We start from the raw sequence: 23,741 nt of genomic DNA on the forward strand, positions 1-23,741 counted from the left end.
CAAGAAGCAGGCATCTCCTAATTTCATGGCTGCAGTCTCCTTCCAAAGTAATCTAGGAGCCCAAGAACAGAAAATCTGTCACAGCTTCCACTTCTTGTCCATTGATGCTCCAGGACTTGATAGGGCAAGACGCCATGATTTTTGCCTTTTTAATGTTCAGTTTAAGCCCAAACTTCTCACTCTCTTCTTGTACGCGCATCAGACGTCTCTTGAGTTCCACTTCACTTTCTGCCATTAAAGTGGTATCATCCGCATATCTAAGGTTGTTGATACGTTTTCCAGCAATCTTCACTCCAGCTGAAGACTCGTCCAGACCGGCCTTCCTCATGATGCACTCTGCATATAGGTTAAATAGGCAAGGCGACAGTATGCCGCCTTGCCTCACTCCTTTCTCAATCGGAAACCAATCAGTAAGACCATGCCCAGTTCTGACTGTAGCCTCTTGCCCTTCATACAAGTTCCTGAGAAGACAGATGAGGTGAATTGGAACTCCCATCTCTTGGAGAGCTTGCCACAATCTGCTGTGATCGACGCAGTCAAACGATTTCGCATAATCAATAAAAGAGAAGTAGATGGGTTTCTGGAACTCTCTTGCTTTTCCCATGATCCAGCGAAGGTTGGCAATTTGGTCTCTAGTTCCTCTGCCCTTGCGAAACCCAGCTTGCAGGTCCGGAAGCTCCCGATCCACATACTGCTGTAGCCTACCTTCAACATCACCTTACTAGCATGCGAAATAAGCGCGATCGTGCGGTAGTTGGAACAATCTTTGGCACTGCCTTTCTTTGGAATGGGGATGTAAACTGACCTCCTCCAATCCTGTGGCCACTGCAGGGTTGTCCAAATCTGACATAATGTATGCAGAATGTTAACAGCGTCATGGTTGAGGTATTGAAGCAACTCAGCTGGAATGCCAGCAATTCCGCTAGCTTTGTTCTTAGCAAGGCTGGCTAACGCCCATTCAGCTTCACTCTTCATGATGCCCGGCTCGAGGTCAGTAATCACAACCGTCTTATGTTGGGTTTGCACATTCGGGTCCTTCTTGTACAGTTCTTCTGTGCTAGCATGTAATTGGTTACATTCACATATATCTAAATTGATTTTTAAAGAAAAAACGAATGTCTGAAAATATTATTCCGACATCTGACCACAAAAATTTTCATCCGATTGATTTGTCCGTCTCGAACAGACGACTGCACAAAAGAGACACGCTCAGTTTGCCACACCAATTCGTCCCTCTAGACACCAAAATGTCGAGCCGGAAACCATCTTCATATTTTCTAGCTCATAAAAACATGTAGGAGAACGCTTTTCTCTCTCTTTTCTTTTTCTATGCCTAAATAAAAGATTTCAAGAGAGACCTAATATTATAAAGTAAGGATCCCTTACTCTCCTCCTTTATCCTGCATTGCTTGGTTTCGCTAGATTTTGAGAGAGAAACAAAGGGCCTTAGCTGTGCAATAATTTTTTTTTTAATTGGGGCTTTACTGCATACAAGCCCCATATAATTTTTTATTCTCTTCTATCTAGGCAAATAGTTAACTTGCGCAGGCTTCTTTCCTGTATACCAGCTGCGTCTTATAAGTTGTGCCGTCCGTTTCATCCTCTTGCATGTTTTACCGCTATATTGGTTATATAAGGAACGCTAGCACTTTTATCCCATTGCAGTTGTTCGCGGCCACCTGTGAATCTGTTAGAGGGAACTAGCAGTACAAGACCGAAGACAGGTTATTCTGGATAATATAAGAATATAACTTTACAGGAGCGGAATATAGAACGATGACGTACAATGCGAAAGGGAGGACCTCGACAAAATGATCAGACGGTATTGTGCCGGTTTCCCTAGTTTGTTTACGTTTTTCCCTTTTTTTATCGGTCAGTATCACGTTCTCAAACAATTTCGCTGCGCCATTTTCTGTTAAGTTTCCGTGTAATGTATAGCGGGATCCTTCATCGAATGTAAGGCAGCAGCCGTCCCGTTAGCGCCTAGAAACGGGCATGCACATGACAGTCATGCTCCGCTCTGTCTGCGCAAAGACAATTTGCTTCGCTTTTTAGTTTACTTGTTTGTTTGCGGAATGCGACAAAAGCACCGCGGGTCACCGTGAGTTATGTGATTTGCGCGCTCCTGGATTACTTAGCCGGAGGCAAGCATTTTCACAAACAAGTCAGAGAAAACGGGTGTGGCGGGCGGGGGGCACAAGAAGTTCGGGAAGTAAAAAAATAAAAAAAAAATCGCCTTCCAAGAATACCAGAGGGAAGCGTCCTCGGGCTGCGGACATTACGGTGGTATACCGAAAGCTGAGCAGGTGCTGCGGGATCCGGTCGTCCGAACAGGGAGTAACCGAACACCAAGAGTCGGCGGGCACACCGCGGCAGTACGCTCGAACTCCGCGTCTAAAGGGGTGCTCTTCGAAATAAGCAGCGGCAACAGCAAAAAGCCTGGACCTCACAATTTTGACCTCACACAATGACGACCTTACTCAACCTTAAACTCACGCGTGAGGTTGAGGTCCAATTTCGTGACCTCCCTCAAAACATTTCGAGCTGTCACCGACCTCACCTCAACCTCACCTCACTCCGTGAGGTTGAGGTCAAGGTGAGGTTGAGGTCGACCTCATGAGGTTTCCCACCTCTGATCTCAAGAAACAAATGGCTACTAGGTCTGTGCATTACAGGAAGCATAGGAGAATGAGATTCAACTCAAGAGGTATATAAGGTTATTTAAATTTTTTCTTCAATGATTCTGACCCCAATGTTTGAAAATAAGAATATGCCATACTGCGGGCACGTATCACGCATAAAATAACGGAAAACATATACGAACAATTTTATTTTATATATTTGCTACAACAAAATAAAAACAATAATGCACTGCCTATCTTCACAATCCGCAGAAGAGCTGCATCATCTTCAAAGATGGCGCTAGGTTCAGCTCTCCGCTGGCAAGGCGTTGCTCCAATTTCCGTAATTTTTCATCCTTCTTTTGCAATTTCTTATTTCATTTCCGCAGATCCGGACCATGAAAAGGAAATAACAAGAAGAATAAGATTGGGATGGAGCGCATTTGGCAAGCACTCGCAGATTATGACTAGCAGCTTACCGGTATCGCTCAATAGGAAAGTATACAACAGTTGCATCTTGCCTGTACTCACCTATGGGGCTGAAACGTGGAGGCTAACCAAGAGAGTTCTACTTAAGTTGAGGACAACCCAGAGGGCTATGGAACGAAAAATGGTAGGGGTAACATTAAGAAATAGGAAGCGTGCAGAGTGGGTCCGAGAAATAACTCAAGTTACCGACATCTAGCGGTAATTAAGAAGAAGAAATGGACATGGGCAGGACATGTAGAGCGAAGAGAGGATAACCTATGGTCGCTTGGGGTAACAAACTGGATTCCAAGGGAAGGAAAGCGGAGCAGGGCGCGGCAGAAAGTTAGGTGGGCGGATGAGATTAAGAAGTTCGCAGGGGTGAAGTGGATGCAGCTAGCAAAGAACCGGGTTAAGTGGAGAAATATGGGAGAGGCCTTCGCCCTGCAGTGGGTATAATCGGGCTGATGATGATGATGATTTCGTTTCCTTGCTTGGCCACCGTTAGACATTTGAAGTAGAGAAGCCTGGCTCATGGCTTCATCCCGTTTTATTATGTCTACAAATGTGTAAATATTTGGGTGGGCCTTCCCAAGTGTGTTGTTAAATTTGGGTGGGCCTTTCCAAGTGTGTTGTTAATTTTTCTGCAAATGAAAATTGCGATGATAGCGCACTGAAGTGAGCACTAAAGAATTTATTACGATAATGTCCTTTACCTATGCCAGGCTTCCTTTAGGTTATTCGTCCTGGCTCTGCTGTTCTGATGTTGATTCCACTGCAGGACGTCGAAGTTTCCATTGATCTATGTATCCTCGAAGTACAGCGTCAGCTGCAAAACCCCTTAGCGTTGCTGATGGGGCCGCTGCTTTATTTACTTATTTAGCGTGGATGACTGTTGTTGGTAGTGTGCGGCGGCGAAGCTGCAGGGCGAACGGAAATCCTCACTTCCACCATATGAAAGGACTTTTACTGAGGGTTCAACAGGGAATATAGCCCTCTATAAAGCCGCGTTGAGACTACGTGCGCAACGCACGTATCGTTCGTAAGGATCGTAAGCGTAAGCGCAAAAAACGTAATGTGTCTGTTCAGACTGCTGTCGCATTGAGTGTAAGATGCGTAACGTCCGCACCGAGCGTGGGCGTCGGCACGGCGAACAGCACAAGAGCACAGTCCGTCAAGGCACAAACCAGCGAGCTCGAGCAGTGCAGCGGCCCTTCGTCGTTCTCTTCCTCGTCTTCGTGAATCCGCTCTTCACTCACTACAATTTATTTATTCATTGAATCCTCAAAGGTCACATTTAAGGGGTATTACATGAGGAGGGTGGGCTTGGAGTATGGCGGTTACAATAAGAAAATGTCTTTCGATGGCAGTCTTGAAATGAGAAATGTCGGTTAGTGAGGCGATGTGGCCGGGAAGGTCGTTCCAATCCAGCGCAGTGCGGAGAAAAAAATGACTTTTGGAATGTTGTCGTATGGGCGCGCTGGGGGTAGACGGCATTGAAGTGGAGATGACGTGATGATCAATGGGATGGACGGATGAACACGTTGTCAGGTGGCAAGCTGTGATAAAACTTATGATAAAGAGAAAGGCGAGCTAGTTTCTGGTGCAAAACTAGATTGTGAAGTTCAAGTTTGGATTTTAGTACGGTAACACTGGTGCAATAGGAGTACCTAATCTGAAAGAATGAAACGTGAAGTTCGATTTTGAGTAGATTTCAGTAAATTGATTAGATTAGTATGGTGAAGATCGAATATAGCGTGAGCGTACTCAAGTTTGGGTCTGACAAGCGAAGTGTAAGTAATTAGTTTGACAGAAGGGGGGCTAATAAAATGTTGCGGAGTAAGTAGCCAAGAACGCAACAAGCGGAGTTGGTTATATGAGAAATATGACTGGACAAGGATAGGTCACTGGAGATATGAATACCTAGATATTTGATAGTGTCAGTTTGAGTTGTAGGAAAATCGTAAAGATGATAGCTATAAGGTAAGTAGTTACTCCGACGGTGTAAAGAGTCATGAAGCGTTCTATTACCATTTAATTTCATGAGCGAGGTATGGCACCATCTTTGCGCGTTAAGCAGATCATTCTGTAGGATAGCGATGTCAGATTGGTTATTTATGGGGCGGTATATTACACAGTCGTCGGCAAGCAGCCGTATTTTAGATGTTACGTAATTTGGCAGGTCATTAATATAAATTAGAAAAAGTAAGGGGCCAAGTACCGTACCTTGAGGAACACTTGACCGGACTTAGGAAAGGGTAGATGATTGGGAGTTGGCGACAACAAACTGGAGACGATTTGTTAGGAAATTGTTTGATCTAATTCAATACACAAGGGTCTAAATTAAGGTTAGAGCTTAAGCAGCAAATGACGATGCGGGACTTTATCGAAGTCTTTTCGAAATCTAAAAAAAAAAAGGCGTCTGTGCGTATGTTAAGGTCGAGGTTCGTGTCAATATCGTGAAGGAAAAGAAAAGAGCAAGCTGAGATTCACAATAGCAGCCTTGACGGAAGCCGTGTTGATTAGGATGCAAATAGCCAACTGATGAAAGGAATGTTGCAACCTGGAAATGAATAACATGCTCCATAAGTTTTGAACACACACTACTCAGAGATATTGGTCTGTAGTTGCTGGGTGACGAGCGATTACCTTTTTTGAAGACAGGAATGACCTTCCCGATCCTCCAGTCCATGGGAATGGTACCGGTGCTTAGCGACTGCTGAAATATGAGCGATAAAACAAGGCTACTGACGTGTTTAGTGTTCTTAAGCACGTTAGCATTAATGCCGTCGGTTCCCGCCGAGGATGAATTCTTTAGTTTAATAATATTAGAGATGCCGTTCGGGTCAAACCTTATAGGATACATTTGGGGATGAGCATATTCTGGTGGCGAAGGGAGGTCGACAGTGGTCTCGTTAGGAAAAACAGCACAAAAAGTGTCATTCAGCATGTCAGCTACTTCGTGATCTTGTGCATTGTTGCCGTCGCTACGAAGTAAAGAAATATTGGTTAAAACGGAAGGACGGATTGTCTTCCAAAACGTATTGGGGTCATTACGCAGAATAGATGGCAGAGTGTTATTGAAAAAATTGTGTTTAGAGGAGTGCAATTGTCTTTTATACTCTTCAGCGGCGCAGAAATACTTATCCCATGCAGAGATAGATAGATGGATGGATTTATTGAAAGGAAAAGGCAGAGAGGTTGGCCGGAATAATTCAAATCTGGCCTGCTACTCTGCACTGGGGAAGGGGAAGGAGAGAAGAAAGAAGATCGTGATGGGTGAGATGTGGGAGAAGGCGTATGAAATACATATCTACAGCACAGTGGCTTGCTTTACAAGCGCGAATCAAGTCCGCTGGCGCATAAAAAACGGCAAAGAGCACGCACTGCCTGGACACCCTTCCCCTTGTCCTGCCAAGCGCCCAACAGCAGTTCTTCCGACAGAGGCCTCTTGTCAAAACGCTTCGAGGAAGCGGCTAGCACACTTCTTTCGCACGCATATGCTGGGCACACCAATAATTCAGACTTGTGTCGTCACCTTTATCATTGAGTGTAAGGTTTTTCTTAGTTTTTGTTTTGTTCCTGACCAAACTGCAGTGGAGCGAGCCACTGATTACAGCGTGATCGCTAGGGGAGAGACGAAAAGCAAGCGAGGAACAGATATCGGCATGCGTTGTTAAAATTAGGTCAAGAATATTAGACGAGTGCTGTGTAATACGAGTGGGCTCATTGACAAGCTGCGTTAGGCCGAAAGCCATGCACGTGTTCACGAATTCACTTTCACTGTTGCACTTTGACATGGTAGAAGCGGGATTGATCCAGTTTATGGAAGGATAATTAAAATCACCAAAAATAATGAAGGGGGTATTATGATACATAGTCGTTAGCGCTAGCTGTGAGTCATGAAATAAAGACGTAAAGGAGTCGTCATTAGATTGAGAGCGATAACAAACACCAATTAGCAGGCGCGAAAAGGTAGCATACCAACACATCCAAACCATTTCCGGCGGGGTAGGAACACTGACCGGTGTACAGCGCAATGATCGGTTAGTTGCGATAAGAACACCGCTACCACGTGCATTTCCAGGACTATCTTTGCGAAAAATATCGAGATGAGGGAATGAAGGCAAAATCTCGAGGTCAGTTAGTGATGAATTAAGCCATGTCTCTGTAAGAAGCTGCAAATCACAAGAAAAAGAAGATATGAGGCTGCAAATTTCATCACGTTTTGGTATAATACTGCGGATATTAGTGTACAAAAAATTTATTGGGGAATGACTAACATTGGGAAATTTGCGTTGTACTTGCACTTCGCGCTATGATTTTTCAACCAGTTTTTGTGCGACATTAATAGATCAATAGATCAGAATTCAGAATTTATTGATTCAATGCAACGAATGAATACAAATATTGGTAAGTACAGGAGGAGGTCCCAAAGCCAATGGCTGCACAGGGGACCTCCTGTTACAAGTATACAAAACAAAAATAATTAAGTGCAAACAACAGCGGATGAAAACTGTAACTGTTATATAATATAAATGTGGAACACGCAAAAATACACGATAGCGTAATATAAACAGAACATAAATTGGGAACATGTTATATAAATGCAAAACAGAGGAAAACTATTGTATGTGGGATAAGTATTTTTATCAATGAAATTTTTTTTTACCTCGATAGCAGAAAAGTACGAAAACTACGCTTGAAGGCGTGAATATTAGAAGATTGCTTAATTCTGAATGGTAATGAATTCCACAGAAATGAACCAGAGAAATTAACTGTGGATTTGCCGTAATTAGTTCTGGGTTTTGGCAATAAAATATTATTTTGGCATGAAAACCGAGTGAAGCTATGTCTCGGGAACTGGGTACTATTAATTATTGAGATGGGAAGTGATCCATTCATGAACTTAAATACGAGGATGCCAATAGAATAATGAAACATGGATGAGACTTCAAGAATGTTATGAGCTTGCAGCAAGGGCGCAGCACTGCACAAATGGCTGTTAGAAGTAATTATGCGTATGGCTTGATTTTGTATGTGTTGTAGCGGAGCTATGTGTGTTCTGTATGTGTTTCCCCAAGACGAAATACAATAGTTCATATGGCTATGGATGAAAGCATAGTAGAGAGAAATGCGCGTGTGTAAACTGAAGTAATTTCGTACCTTGATGAGCACCCTTATGCCGTATGCTAATTTTTTTAAAAGGGAAGATATATGTCTGTTAAATTTTAAGTGACAATCAAGATCTATGCCAAGGAACATCGCATGATCAGTGGCAAAGAGTATGTGAAGTTAAGGGAAATATGTAAAGATGCAGGAATAGCCTTGAGAGGAGACGAGAAGATGACAAAGCTAGATTTGGATGCATTAATTGTAAGCATGTTATTTCGACACCAGGTTGCTATGTTTGCTGCATCGGTATTCAATTTGCGTGTTAAAGAATCTATGCACGAGTCAGATGCTAGTACGGTAGTATCATCTGCGTATAATATACATTCAGAAGATTTAAGGCACGAGGGAAGATCATTAATAAATAAAACAAAAAGAAGTGGTCCAAGGATGGAACCCTGAGGAACGCCAACATTAGTAGTCTTAGGTGTAGAGTAAGTATCAGATATGCAAACTGCTTGGATTCGGTTTAGTAGGTAGCTGCGGATAAATGTAAGTGCAGGACCAGATACTCCAAGGGCATTTAATTTATCTAAAAGTATGTTGTGATTAATTGAGTCAAATGCCTTCGAAAGATCAATGTATAATGGGCCAGCTAATTGACTACGATCAATAATATCTTTAATCATATCTGTTAAAGAAATTAAGGCTAATTCAGTTGAAAAACCAGACCTGAAGCCGAACTGATTAGAAGATATGATGTTAAATTTTGTGAGGTATTTTGTCAGACGGACGACAAACAGCTTTTCAATTACTTTGCTAAGAAAGGAAAGAATAGCAATGGGACGATAGTTACTTGTTAGGCGCCTGTCACCTTTTTTGAAGACGGGTATTAGTTTGGCTTTTTTGAGTGCGCTAGGGAAGATACCGGTCTTGAAGATTAAGTTGACGATGTAAGAGAACACATTGCAAATCAGAGAAGATATTAGCTTGATATGGAAAGAATGGAAGTTGTCAAGGCCTGGGCTTGCGTCTTTCTGATTCATAATGACAGTGCGCACCTCATCAGGAGAAACCGGGAAAAGGAAGAAACTATGAGGTAGACGGGGGTACATGTGAATGGGGTGAGTGACGTGAGGTTGATCGATGACAAATGAATCAATGAAAGCATTCGCAATGTCACTAGTATCACGACAAACATGTGTGTCTGTCTGGATTTCCTTTATAGGAGCCGTAGTAGGAGTTCTATTTAATAATGAATTGATAACTTTCCATTGTTTTTTAGAATCAATACCAGCTTGGTTTATTTCAGATTCATAATATTTTTTCTTCGCAGTTTTGAGTAGCCTGCCAAGTACATTGCTATAAGTTTTATATCGTGTCCGTAAATTATTATTAAATGGCTGCTTCTCAGTCTTTTTATACAGATTATCCTTTTTCCGTAGACATTTCAAGAGACCGGTAGTTAACCATGGGTTGTAATGGTTGTGATACCATTTTCTGCAATACGTCACTGTTGTAGATGATGTATCAAGAGCTTTAGCAAGTACAGCAGTGAATGCTTCGTAAGCAATTTAAGGGTCATCGATCAAAGTAATTGGTAGCCAATCTATGTTAGCAATTGTTTCATAAAATAGTGAGGAATTCAAGCGTTTCTTAGTAACGTGCACATGATTATCAACGGGGATAGATTTTATTCGTACAAAAATAGGGTGGTGATCTGTTAATTCAACTTCGACTACGCCAGCATCGGGGGAAGTAATTAAGTTAGAAAGCACATGATCAATAAGTGAACTGTTACCGTTATTAGGGCATCTTGTAGGTACTTTTAATAGGCATTCGAAGCCATGGCCATTAATGCAGTTGTTGTATTCATGATATGAAGGCGTTAAAGCAACTAGAAGGTTGATGTTAATGTCACCCATGATAATGACATTTTTTTGTTCCAGTGAAAGCTTATTTAAAATTTCTTCAAAAGCCAAGCAGAATTCACTAACGGATGAAGAAGGAGATCGATATAAGCAACCAATGATAATGTTTCTTGAATCTTGTGACACAAACGACTTATCAAGCTCAATCCATACAGACTCACAATTAGTCGTGTTGATTGACAAGTCCTAGCGTCTGAGGTAATGGAACTTAGATGATATAAAAATAGCAGCGCCACCATGGTTACTATCCCCTCGATGACAATATTCGGCTGAGTAAGACGGAAAAGAGTGTAAGTATTGGTCATGGGAGCTTAGCCATGTTTCACTGATACAGATAAGCGAAAAATTGTGATGAATCGATGATAGGAAACTAGAAATGTCATCGGAATGTTTGCGAAGGCTACGCGCATTGAAATGAATAAATGAACGGCACGGGACAGAAAGAAAGGCTTCAAGCTGAGAAGGTGAAAAGTAAGTCGTCGTTGCAAAAAAAAATAATAAATAAACAAAGAAATAAGATTACTTGCTATAAATGGGCAAGCTTATGAAAAGATGGAAAGATCAGATTCACTACAGATACGGAACACGTCACTGTCGTCGGTTTGGCGCGCTTTGATACGACAATTGTCGGTCCACAGAAACTTCCACTTCTTTTCTTTCTTAAGCTTTAGGGCTTTTGCAAACAGTTTTTTGTTATCTGACGAGAGATGATCATTAAAAAAGACTGGGTTCTTGACTTCTCCTTGAAAGCCAAGACTGCTAGTGTTCAGTCTGGCCTTTCATGCCTTTCTCACAAACTCGCTTTTGTGTGACCGAGAGTAGAAACGGGCTACGATGTTTTGTTCGTTCGTTTTTGTTGGTACACGATGAACGATCTCAAGATCAGTGGCCAACACAGGACATTCAATTTTTTTCGCCAATTGCCGACACGTTGGCCGTGCAATCCTCGCTTTGTGTGTAAGGCACTCCCTTGATCTCAATGTTGTTGAGTCGGGAGTATTGCTCGAGATCAATTACTCTTTTTCGAAGAGCATCGTTCTCAGCTTTAAGCGTTTTATTAGAGGCGGCGAGATCAGTCTGCCGGTCACGCATGTCTTCAACCAGTTTGTTGAATATCTGGAGGCTCGCCGTCATTCCCTCAACCTTTGTGTTAAAGGGCCACTGTCCAGGGAAGGCCCTTTTAAGAAAAAGAGCCCAGTGTTTCGATCAGGTACCGGAGATAGTCTGTGCAAAATTCTACAGCGACACGCGCGCCGCAAAGCATCGAAAATACAATTCAAAGCTCCCTCCTGCTCTCCTTTGAGAAGCCAGCTTCACCGCTTTTTGCGCTGGCCCGACGGGCCCCGATAATGACGTACGTACCGGGAACGACGTCCATTGGTCCGTCTCGCTGACTGACGGGAGAAGGATGGGTGTCTACCGCTCGCAGCGCGCTTTTCCCTCGCCACGGCCAGACTGAATCCAGCGGCGCGCGCTCCCTCGACCGTTTTTTTTTTCGCGCTCGCGGAGAGCCACGCCCCACCTCCCGCCAAACGCGGAGGAGGAAGGGGAATTTGTATTGCGGAGGCTAGACGACCTCGGGCAGGAGAGTGAAAAACCTTTGCGAGGGAACGGAAGGAGAGAGGCAGGATAGAATCGGGTGATTGCGGTGGCTGTAACTGCGTTATTAGTTACTCTTTTCAAAAACATTTTGCGGCCTTGCGTTCCAGGGGCGAAGTCTCACAGTCACCGGGGAAGAAAATATTTTCGACCGGAGGGTGGACAGTGGGCCTTTAAGGCCACCGAAGTCGAGTCCCTCATCAGTCAATTTTTCCTTGATGTTCGTTATAAGCTCGTCAACAAGTTCATGCAACTTTTCATTGAACCTAGCTTCGAGGCTTTCGATTTGCTTAGCAAGCTCAGCATTCGTCGGCATTGTGATGAGGCAGTCAGATGCATGGCCATAAATGAATGTCACGCTGTTCGCAATCAGTTTCTCATGCCGTAGTTTGATTTTATAGCCGCCGTGTTTCTTGCCATGCAAGGAACCACGCCATGCAAAGCGCACAAACGTCGGTGGCACGAATGCCAAGCTTATCATCTGGCGTACAAATGTGCACTGCTCACTGACACATCCGCATAAGCTTTCGCGAGGCCTAGCGCTTGGCCTTTTCCCCAGATTGCCCGGGAAAAATGAAAATGGCAGCTCTGGTGCCGAGTCCCAGGAAAAACGACAAGTGCCTGATTAGCGCAATTGCAAAGTTTGTGCGCACTATAACAAGCGATAAAGGCAAGTTCAGTACTAGCACAGTTACTTTAAATGTTGTGAAAGCCGACACGTATACTTCTCGCGATTTACCTGGCAGAAGAAAGTATGCAACATTAAAACTTACGCCATGTCTTAGCGTACTCAGTGCCACCAACTGACAGAATGTACCATCGATAAACACTTCCTGTGCTTTCACAAAATGATTGATTGGCTCGTGCGTAGAACAGCAGAGCACGCGGCCAGAACTTGGGATGATGTCCAAGAGTAGAGAGGCTCTTTTGTCGATGTTTTGGGTGTACACTCCATCTAGTTCAATTTCGGCAGCATATGCAGGCAATGTTGGTTGTTGTTTCCTTTTTTCTCTGTAAATGGTACATCTGACGCTCTCAAACGTCGGAAGCCTGGCTATGGTTGCGTCATCAACCGAGAAAAAAAGTGGTTGGATCAGCCAGATATTTCGGGACATACACATAGTGTGCCAGTAGTTTGACGCGCACACTGCAACTCTGAAATTAATTAGATTGCTTTAGTTGAAAAGTACCAGGCATTTTAAAAAAATGTATGCCCAATGCAATAAAAGAAATTATTTGACTTATTTATTAAACACATATTCCTTCAGTCAAGGCTAAGATTAAGAGTGTTCTGAACAGTGAAGTAGAGATACGACAAATACTTGAGCCGAATAAACTTGTACGAACACCTTCTGTGTCACAACAAGAGGTTGGCGATGCCCCAGTACATGTAGGCATGCTATATATGTATGAAGAACGTATGCATGTTGGCAGGACCAGGCTGCTGCTGGGACACCTTTTATTTATAAGGCAACTTTAGGATATTGGAAGGTATTTTCCTCCACTACGGCATTTCTCATAGTCCGAGTCACTTCGGGACGCTAAACCCTAAAAGCAAGCCAAAGTGAGATACTGTTATGCACATATGTCTCTGGGAAATGTTTAAGTTCCAATGCGCAGAGAGAAAAGTATACATACTTAAAACTGGAATAAAAAACCAATGGGCTGTGTTTTTGAGAATAGTTGAATTATTGTAACTATTGTATCTTACTTTCATGAAAGCATTAATTGAAATGGTCTCAGCTTCCGAGGGCAAGCAAATTTTTGCTCCTGATGTTTTTTCTGCGCTGAAAACGAGTTATTAAGACTGCATAGAAAACCGGTGGGGCGTATTTTCGATTATTACCAGCAAAAAACTAGAACACTGCCGACAAAGGATCTGCGGATATACTGATTGCTATTGTGAAGTTTACAAAATATCCGAAAAAGAATAGCATCAAAATAATCTTTCCCAGAAAATGTCCGAAAGTTCTGTTTACATCTAACACGAATAGCAAGCATACAGTTCATTAAACTTCAGGTGTTTCTAAAATGCCTCAAAAAAACTCATGCGCAGTGTGCGTGACACATGTGCAGAGCGCTCGCACTGAAAATTTTCATGCAAAAAAAAATGAAAATCTTCTTGCGGCGTATAAGATTTTTACGCAACGCTTTCGCTTAAGTAAAGCCACACCGAGATAAAAACGAGGAGGACACAATCGCTTTCAGTTTTACGTGGTGCAAATTGCTCGAGCGCTGTACAGAATAGTGACGAACACTATAGTACATAAGTAGCATGCATTACATTTTGGAAGCTTGTTTGCAACATGTCCATGTGGAAAAAGAATAAAGAGTCATATTACTGCTTAGAACCTGTGATTTGTACGTGACTAACGTAGCTGCTCTGAGATTACCTTATGCAGTTTGGCTTATGAACTCCTGCTTCCTCACGATATGCACTAAATTGTTCATCATCTAATAGAAAAGAATCAATCGTTTCTGTTTCTGTCATAGAGAGAAGATTCGCTGAGATGACAAGTGGCGTCATTCGATCCTTATACAAGTGTGATTATGCCGGCTTCTTACGCCTCGCACGTATATTTTATTACTGGGCGCAGTAGCATTTTGTAAACATTTAGCTTAGTCAATAGTTAACGGGCATTTATTCTCATCCTACGCCACCAGCTCGCCCCCGTTAAAAAAATGCTAAAAATAATCATGCTCAAGACCATTTTTTGTTGGAGATAATAGTCAGATAAATACATCGTCCTACTCGGATAGCATCATATACGGCAGTGGTCTCGTGCGGCAGATGGATGTGACGTTAAAGCATTCGTACTGATTTTATATTTCGTCTCAAAACACGATTTGAGCCGACATTGGTTACTGCATAAGAACGTCGCGGACAAGTATAGCATTCACATCCACCCAAGTAAGCAGCGACAGCGTTCTTGTTCTATACTTTCAGCTTTAAAGGCATATTCTTAATTCAGCTCAAATATCCGAATAAAGAGGTATTCAGGACAAATTCGAATTGCACGGTGTCAATATTGTAGTTTGCTTTAGCATAAAAATGCGGCAACCAAATCGAAAAGAAAGCATTTAAAGGCTAGAAAGGCCCCATCGACTTTCTCGCAAGCAAAGCTGCACCTGCAGGCGTGGGTAACGACATTCAAATACTGTTGTCTCATTTATTAGTGCTCATTTTCTCTATCACGCATAAAATATCTTAAAATGAGCTGCTGAGAGTTGATTTTAGCTGAGAAAAACATTTGATGCAGTCCTTAGTACCCGTTTAAGAACAGATCATTCAGGCACACATGCCCGTGCTGCCGAAAAATGTGCAGGACAGTACTTACATCACCGACAAGATCGAGCATTTCTCTCCTATATATTTCAGGGGCCGGTAGATGTGGCTCTAGCCTTGTTCTTTCGCTTAGTGAATTGTTGAACATTTCTTCCGTGATCTCGGCGGAGTTGGACGGGTGGGAGTGCTCTGAAATGTCAGAATAAAGGCCCTGTGTAAGAGAAAAGGTCTAAGGGGCATTATCGAGCGAGAATGCCCTCTTTTATGTGGTGAGCAGATAACATGTTTAAACAAAAAATCGACTCACCTTGCGTTTTGATTAGCACGTTTTCTCCGTGCATAAGCACTGCGGCCTTGCAGTTGGCGGTCCAGTATTAAGCACATCTGTATGCTGCAGTCGTCTTGGTTTTTGCGCTCGAAGCAATACTTGTAGCCGTCTACAGCTACCGCGTTCTTTGCCTTTCTGCGTCTTTACGAACTTCACGTCCATGACGAGAGTACAGGTACGCAGAGGGGGGCATTTGACCTCAAAAACCTCGACCTCACCTCAAACTCAATAAATATATGGCGACCTCACTCAACCTCACCCTCATAAATTGAGGTTGAGGTCCCGCAGGCGACCTCACCTCACTTTTCAGGTGACCATTAGTGAACTCACTCAACCTGACCTCAAACTCAAAATGTGAAGTTGAGGTCGGGCGCTCAACGGCAAAAAAAAAAATAATAATAATAATTAAATTAAACCATAACTTAAAGCAAATATACATTTCTCGGTAATCCCAGAATATATAGGCAACCCAGAATTTTGTCGTATGAAGGCTGTATTTTACTCTTAATTTTATACAAGTAATATCCCGGATAAAACGAGAAAAACTCCGGAGACTACATGTCCAACTCTGCACTAATGCGGCAATCCTTTCCCTCTCCTCACCTACCCTTTTGTGGACGGTTTCGTTCTTTAGTACTACATGGGTACCACGTTACTACTCATAGGCCCATATTGCAATGCAAAGAGTTTATCCCATCCGACCCACGTGAATAAGATTCGTATGAGAAATAAAACAAGCCAGTTCTTACTATATACTGAAAAGACAACTGCTGTTGACCCTAGTGACGATGACAACAATGAAGATATGCTCTTTTTCTTAATTCGAGAAAGAAAGTAATGATTGCCAAGCTTTTTTTTAAACACTGTACATTGTGTTGCGACCGAATACATTTAATTAGGAAAAAAACAGGAATACAGTCGTGCCTCGTTAGTATGGACGCTTTGGTTTCCGACCAAAACTGTCCATAAAGTGAGTCATCCATAATAACGAGTCATGAATAAAAACGAAAGTTATATAATTGAGAAAAAAACTATAATTAATGGTTGCTTTTTTAAATAACTTTCTAATTAAAAACAGCCGAGCTGTCGATGCTACCCCCTTTTCCATGAATCCGTCGACCCGAAACGTCATGTCTGTTCTTAAGCCTTGTCAGCCATCCTCTTGAGTAGCTGAAATCAGTAATGCCTTGACAGAGCGTAGAATAATATTTCTCAGTAAACATCGCCCTGTTTCACTGAACACAAATTCCGTAAGTTATCACAGGTAAAACCTATCAATACGGAGGAGAAGGAACGGTACGCACCCATAATGTTGCCGAGGCAGCGAACCTTCTTTAGAAGCATTTCGTTGCTGACGACAGCACCATTCGCGCGCACATTCCCGAACCACATTAAGAAGGCTGACTCCATTTATTCGAACTATGCTTGGCGCTGTCGGACTGGTGCTGACGCTGCGATGCCGACGTTGAGCCATTTATCGGAGTCCTGTAGTATAGATGCTATAGTGGACCTGGCGAGGCTGAGGCCTAGTTGAACTTGGGCCCAGTCCCTCACGGCGTGGATTGACTGAGATGGCTTTTGCCGCTTGTATTCACTGATTTCCCGCTTCACGCCTAAGTTCAGCTCCGTTCTTTTGCGTTTAATTCCCGCCATGCCAAAAGTCTGACTAAAGTTGAGGGTTATAGGCTCCTGATTCTTTGCACTCTTTCTGCCCAGTTCATCTCTCTTCCTTTCCGTTCTTCTGATTCTCTCTTTTTTGCCTTGTACTGTTTCTGTAAGCAAGCGATGGAGTCAATTTGTCAGGCTACTATACAGAGGGCTATCGTACAGCCCTTTCCTGTGTCGTTTGTATGTGTTCCTATGAAACAGTTTAGAACGACAGCTAGCGGACTACGAAGAGCTCGGACCTTGTCAAGGCCGCATAGTTGCCACAAGGCGAAGCCGACATGCGGACCAGGGTGAAAAATATGGCAGTTCGGCAGCGCAACAGTGACGAAAACCAGGAGCATGAGAAGGAAGGGCGCCCAGGATGTGACACCCGGCCCTAGTTGCGTGCTTGTCGCCTTCCCTTTGTCGCTCTACTTCGTGAATGTGTCTTAGCCCTGACCGAAATGCATTAACGGATTCATCGAACACATTTTGTGTTCTGGGAAAGAAAAACACCAGTTTCCGATCCCACTTTTGGCGCTTTTCTTTCTTCCTATTATTTCTTTCTTGCGCTTTTACAGGCCTCTCTGTTCCAATTCAGGAGAATTTATTGCGACCACATGTTGCGGCGCTGCCGCTGCACCCAGAAATCTTCCGGTTCCCTCCTTTCGGGGTCTTTCTTAGTTTGCTGACCCTCGGTTTGCTGTGCACGTTCCTTTCCGCTCTTGTGCCCCCCCCCCCCTCCTCCTCCTCCTAAAACGGCGACACGCCCGCTTTGGTTCTTTCCAACTCCACAGGACTCGTTCAGGCATCCGGCCATATCGGATGTCGCATTGGTTCCCGGCCTGCGCACCCTTCTTTAACTTGCGTTCGGACTATCCTGCTTTTTTGAAACGATGCCCATATTAACGAGACAAAAATACATGGGCCGAGTGAGCTTTGTGCATTCTTCCCCTGTTCATTGTTCAGACAGTGAGCTTTCATATTAACGAGGGATAAATACATTGATGCAGCGGTGGCGTAATAACGCCACCGCTGCATCGCAGCTCGACCTGGCGAAGGCGTTCGACCGTGTATCGCACGAGGTTCTGCTATGCGTTTTGGAGCATTCGAACGTCGGTACTTTTATAACCGAGGGAGTGAGAATGGCCTACACGAACTGCTCAACGCGAGTCATAGTAAACAGAGAAATCACTGGCAGCCTGCCAGTTTTGTCGTCCGTGAGGCAAGGATGTCCGCTGTCACCCTTGCTGTTCGCTGTTTACCTCGAGCCACTCTGTTTGGCAATTGCAAATAGCCAACTTATAACAGGTTATAGACTGCAGGCGGCCCATGTTAAAATCTTGGCTTACGCCGATGATATCGCCATTTTTTGCTCCGACAGAGACAGCATTCAGCATGCCACAACTGTTGTACAACAATTTTGTGAGTGCACCGCGGCCCAGATAAACTGGGAAAAGAGTCATGGCTTTTGGCATGGAGACTGGGAAGCCACGTCGGACAATTTTTGTCGGCTGAATTGGGCATCTCTTCCAAAACGTTATCTTGGTGTACCGCTTGATGCCTATCGCGACCCAGAGCCATATTGGGCTAACCAAGCGTTGTCTGCAAAAGAAAAGGCTGACGCATGGCAAGGAAGGCAATTGTCGATGTTTTCCCGAGCCACAATCTGCAATCTCTTCCTTGTATCTAAGATCTGGTATGTAATGAGTGTGTTGGGTGCCATGAGGATCAGTGTACAAAAATTCATCGTGTTTTTGCTGTGTTTATTTGGGCTTCGACATGGGAGAGAACAAGTCAAACCAATCTTTTCCTTCCTGCCAAGAAGGGAGGACTAGGGCTTGTGCATTTATTTATGCGCCAGGTTGTATCGCGCTTTATTTATCTACGCGACCAAAACAATCCATTTCTCCAGACAGTGATTCAAGTCAGGCTCAGCAGACTCCTACGAGGGTTCGTGGTGTCATGTCAAAATATGTGCGGTGCCGTGACTGGATATCTGCGTGAAGTTATGCTTGCTTATAGGTTGTTAAATGTGCGTTTCTCTCATGAATATCTGTGCAATGTCACCAAGCAGAAACTCTATAGAGACCTCACTGACATCATGCTTCCCCAGCCATTGTACCGTTTGCCATACCGTGGAGGCCCCGGACAAGACGTCCTTAAAAGAGTTAAAAGAATGCCGGTAATATCTTCAGTCAAAACTTTTTTTATTTAAATTGCACACTAACTCGCTACCCGTTAAGACATGGCTTCATAGCAAAGGCATCTTCGTACCCTTGACTACCAATTGTTTTTTATGCAAAAAACCTGAAAGAATAGAGCATGTTTTTCTTGACTGCTGGGACCCAATATTTCGCTGGGATGTTTTACAGCGCACGCTTAAGAAACAGTTACCACTCGATCCATATGGAATAAGGTTCTTGCCGATAGAAACATCACAGGATATACCATATGATTTGATTATGCTTCTGGGCCTGCACTCAATATGGAAAACGAGGATGCAATTTGAACATGCTGATCTTGTCGTGCGTCCTGTTCGCGAGCATTTTGTTGAAAGTGTCGTTTCGCTAAGAGAGTGTTATCGAGCACTCCCTGATCCACCAGAATGGATTACCTTGCTTGATGTTTTGGTGTCGCTGAGAGAATTTTAATCCATGTTTGCCGAAGCCTGGCTTACGCGTTTTATGCACTGTATTTCTGATTTCACTTTCAAATGTCAAAGTCTGCAATAAGAAAAAAAAGCAGCGGTGGCGTAGCGGTAGAACATCCGCCTCGCATGTAAGAGGACCGGGGTTCAAATCCCGGTGCCGCCCATTTCTCCACCGGATAAAAAAATTATCCGCGTGTCGATGGAATTGCATAAACAAGGCTTGGGGTGCGACCTGATGCCGGTGAACACCTCCGGCAACGCACTCCCTCACCAGAACAGGTGTTGGCCACTATGGTGCAGTAATTAACCGCAACCTCTCATGATAAGTTCCATAAAACTCCGTACCCTGAGTCACCAGCGGCTGCGGAACAACTGACCACGGCGGCGGTCAGACCTGTGACGCAGCAGGGGGTGCTAAGAATTCCTGGCGCCGCTGGATAGGCCGCCATTGGAATATGACCCTGGCAACGTTTAACGCTAGAACCCTAGCTAGTGAAGCTAGTTTAGCAGCTTTGTTAGAGGAGCCAAAGGGTATGAAATGGGATGTCATAGGGCTTAGTGAGGTTAGGAGGCCGAATGAGGCATATACTCTACTGAAGGATGGGCATGTACTGTGTTATCGAGGTTTACCGGAGAGGCGATAACTAGAAGTAGGTTTCCTTGTCAATAAGTATATAGCGGGTAATATACGAGGTGTGCCAGCTAACTTGAACAAAGGGTTACAAAATATATATTTGAGGTAGGTGAGTGAAACTAGTTGCATACAACTACCAGCCTCCTTGAGCGCTACAGGCAATTTTTTGTTTTGCAAGTAATTAATTAGCTAATTATGGTAATTTTTCTCATTTATTAAATATCGACATTAGACCAGAAATGCGAATGGGGAAGTTGGGGAGCACCTTCAGAAACCCCCATTCCAGTAATTGCGATAACGAAAGCATCACGTATATCTTTTTTTTTCCGGGCTCAGAAGAAAGCCCGCGAAATACAAATAAAACCACGTGACTAGCCCATTCTCGCGTCACGATTGTGGTGCTCTCAGTCGTGATTTGAGTAAAGAAAATCAGCTGCGGCCGTGTCTCTTCGGCCCCGTTAAAGCGTCAGGCCGATATGCCTCCGATGGCTTCTTCGTCCGCGTCAGCGGCGAATAGCGAATAGCAAATAGCGGCGAGCGCGGCTAGCTAACAAGGCCTCTGCATCAAGTTCTCTCCCATCAGCGAACGCCACGACAAGCGGATGAGCGATAAGGTATCAGCCACTCAATCTGTGCGTACAGGCTTGGGTGAAGGGGTGAGATGACATCATGTGACTCACTCAGATCAACCATGGGAGCGATGCGAGTACGGAGGAACGCCTGCAGGCAGCGACCAAAATCATTGTCGATTACGCGGCTAAAAGGGGACTTTCGTGCTCCCCGCATAAATCTGAGTTGTTCGTTTATAACCCGAAGTACCTCCGCTGCAAGAATAGCGGGGAGTTTCATATTCAGGTGGAGGGCAAACCGGTGCCAAAAGTAGATCAGATCAGGATTTTGGGGATGGTCATTCAATCCCACGGCCATAACGGAGAGGTCCTGAAAAAATTAGAAAGTTACGCGATGCAAACCCTCGGGCTCTTGAGGAGGGTCGCCACTAAAGGAAGAGGCCTTAAGGAGAGGAATTTACTGAAACTAATCCAAGCATACGTAATAAGCAGAATCAGTTACGCCACGCCCTACCTGGACATCAAGGCCGGCGAAAAAGAGAAGTTAGACTGTCTGATTCGAAGATGCGTTAAGAAGGCGCTAGGACTGCCCATGGGTACCTCGAGCGAACGACTGCTCGAACTCGGGGTGCATAACACGTGGGCAGAATTGGCGGAGGCAGTGCGAGTCTCCCAATTAGAGAGACTAAGCACGACCGAGACGGGCAGAGTAATCCTTGCAAAAAAAGGCGTCAACCCAGACAGAGGAGTTAAAAAAAAAAAGTCACGATTAATAGTGAAATCAGGAATGCCTTGGTAGTCCCCCCCTTTCCTAGGAATATGCATCCGGAATTTAATGTCCCGAGACGAAGCTCTAGAGCGACGGTTCGAGAACATGGGAGCAAATGAAGTAGTCTATGTTGATGCGGCAAGCGGCAGAACAGGTGCGGCGGTAGCTTCGGTAGTCGATGGCCGAGGGGCACCGGTATCCGCGGCAGCCATCAGAGGCCGCAACATAGAGACTGCGTAGGAACAGAAGCCAAGTTCATAATTAGCGACAGCAAAACTGCCATTCAAAATTGTGGGAAGGGGAGGATATCGCCGGAGGCGCCCAAGATCCTCAGCCAAAGAACGATAAATAGGAAAATTCAGTTAATTTGGACACCCGCTCACGCTGCCGTCCCTGGTAACGAGGCGGCTCACGAGCTAGCCCGAGCTCTCTACACCGCGTAGCCATCGAGCCCCCCGAACACTGGGCATACGACGAGCGTTTGCTAAATTACGGGAAAATCATCGACCATTATAAATTGGGACGTAGACTGGTACCCCCGCCAGATGTTACACTAAATAATAGAGAAGCTCTCGCGTGGAGGCGGCTACAAACTAATACGTTCATGAACCCGGTCTGGGCGTTTCACGCGCTACCAGACCTTAGGGACAATGATCTCTGCAAACATTGTGGGGCGAGAGGGACCCTCGACCACATAATTTGGGAGCGCCCACAATCTACAAGGATAGGGCAAAATATTACAAGTAGAGAAGCCTGGAATACCCTGCTGAGATGCGCGGACCCTGCGATCTAGCACCGCACCGTCCATCTGGCGGAAGAGGCCGCAACAAGCCAAGGGCGACCTGCCAGCCTCTAATACGCGGGCGCACGACTCCCCGTTTCCGGTGGAATTAAAAGTTGCACAACCAACCAACCAGATTCAAGCTCGTACCTTCATTTGCTGGTACTTTATCGCCACCCGCCTGTCGTGACGTAGCTGCTGGGTGCGGTGGCGACGAACAAGCTAGCTCGCTCCAACCATCGCCAACATTTCAGCCTGCCGCTGCAACGGGACGCCGGGTCACGGCTGTAGCTGATTTCATTCGCTCAAACCACGACTGAGAGCACCACATCGTGGCACTGAAATGTGCTAGTCACGTGAAATTATTTGTACTTCGCGGGCTTTCATTTGAGCCTGGAAAAAAATACACGTGAGACATTCTTTATCGCAATTAATGGAATGGAGGTTTCTGAAGGTGCTCTACAACTTCCCAATTCACATTTTTGGTCTAAGGTGAATATTTATTAGGTAAGAAAAATTAACATAATTAGCTAATTAGTTAATAGCAAAACAAAAATCGCCTGTGGTGCACAAGGAGGCTGGAAGTTTTATGCAACTGGTTTCACTGGCCTACCTCAAATATATAATTATTTTGTAACCCTTGGTTCAAGTTAGCTGGGACACCCGGTAAATGAATTCTATAGTATTAACGAAAGGGTGGCAGGCATCCTAATTAGGCTTAATAAGCGGTATAAACTGAATGTTGTACAGGCCTATGCACTTACATGTAGTTATGATGACTAGGCAGTTGACAGCTTCTACGAAGATGTAGAATCGGCAATGCGAAAAGTAAAGGCGCAGTATACTGTACAAATGGGCGACTTCAATGGCAAGGTAGGGAAACAGCAGGCAGGAGACCAGGCAGTAGGCGACTATGGCATTGGTTCTAGGAATAACAAGGGGAGTTACTAGTTGAGTTTGCAGAGCGCAATAACTTAAGAATCATGAATACCTTCTTCAGCAAACGGAAGAACCGGAAATGGACTCATGTAGAGGTAATCGGGAAAGTGCGATGCAGTGACCACAGGATGGTGAGGTCCCGAATTAGCCTAAATCTGAAGAAGGAACGCAACAGATTAGTTAGAAAGAAACCCATCAATGAATTAGCGGTGAGGGGGAGGGCAGAAGAGTTCAGGATCTCGCTACAGAATACATATTCAGCTCTAATCGAGGATGTCCACATTACCCCAGTAGCAATGAACAATAATTTCAGAGATATCATTACTGAGTGCGCTGTAGAAGTAGGCAGTAGGATAGTTAGAGAGGATACCGGTAAACTGTCTAAGGAGACGAAAGATTTGATTAAG

General features: G+C 44.3%; 1 pseudogene; it reads right to left on the reverse strand.

Annotated features, from left to right (window-relative positions):
* Positions 1-2,881: 2,881 nt before the first annotated feature.
* Positions 2,882-23,741, reverse strand: part of LOC146179436 (uncharacterized) — a 57,731-nt pseudogene continuing 36,871 nt past the window's right edge.

Source organism: Amblyomma maculatum, chromosome 9 (genome assembly GCF_055883805.1).
Source record: "Amblyomma maculatum isolate TAMU_Amacu chromosome 9, ASM5588380v1, whole genome shotgun sequence".
NCBI classification, from domain to species: Eukaryota; Metazoa; Arthropoda; class Arachnida; order Ixodida; family Ixodidae; genus Amblyomma; species Amblyomma maculatum.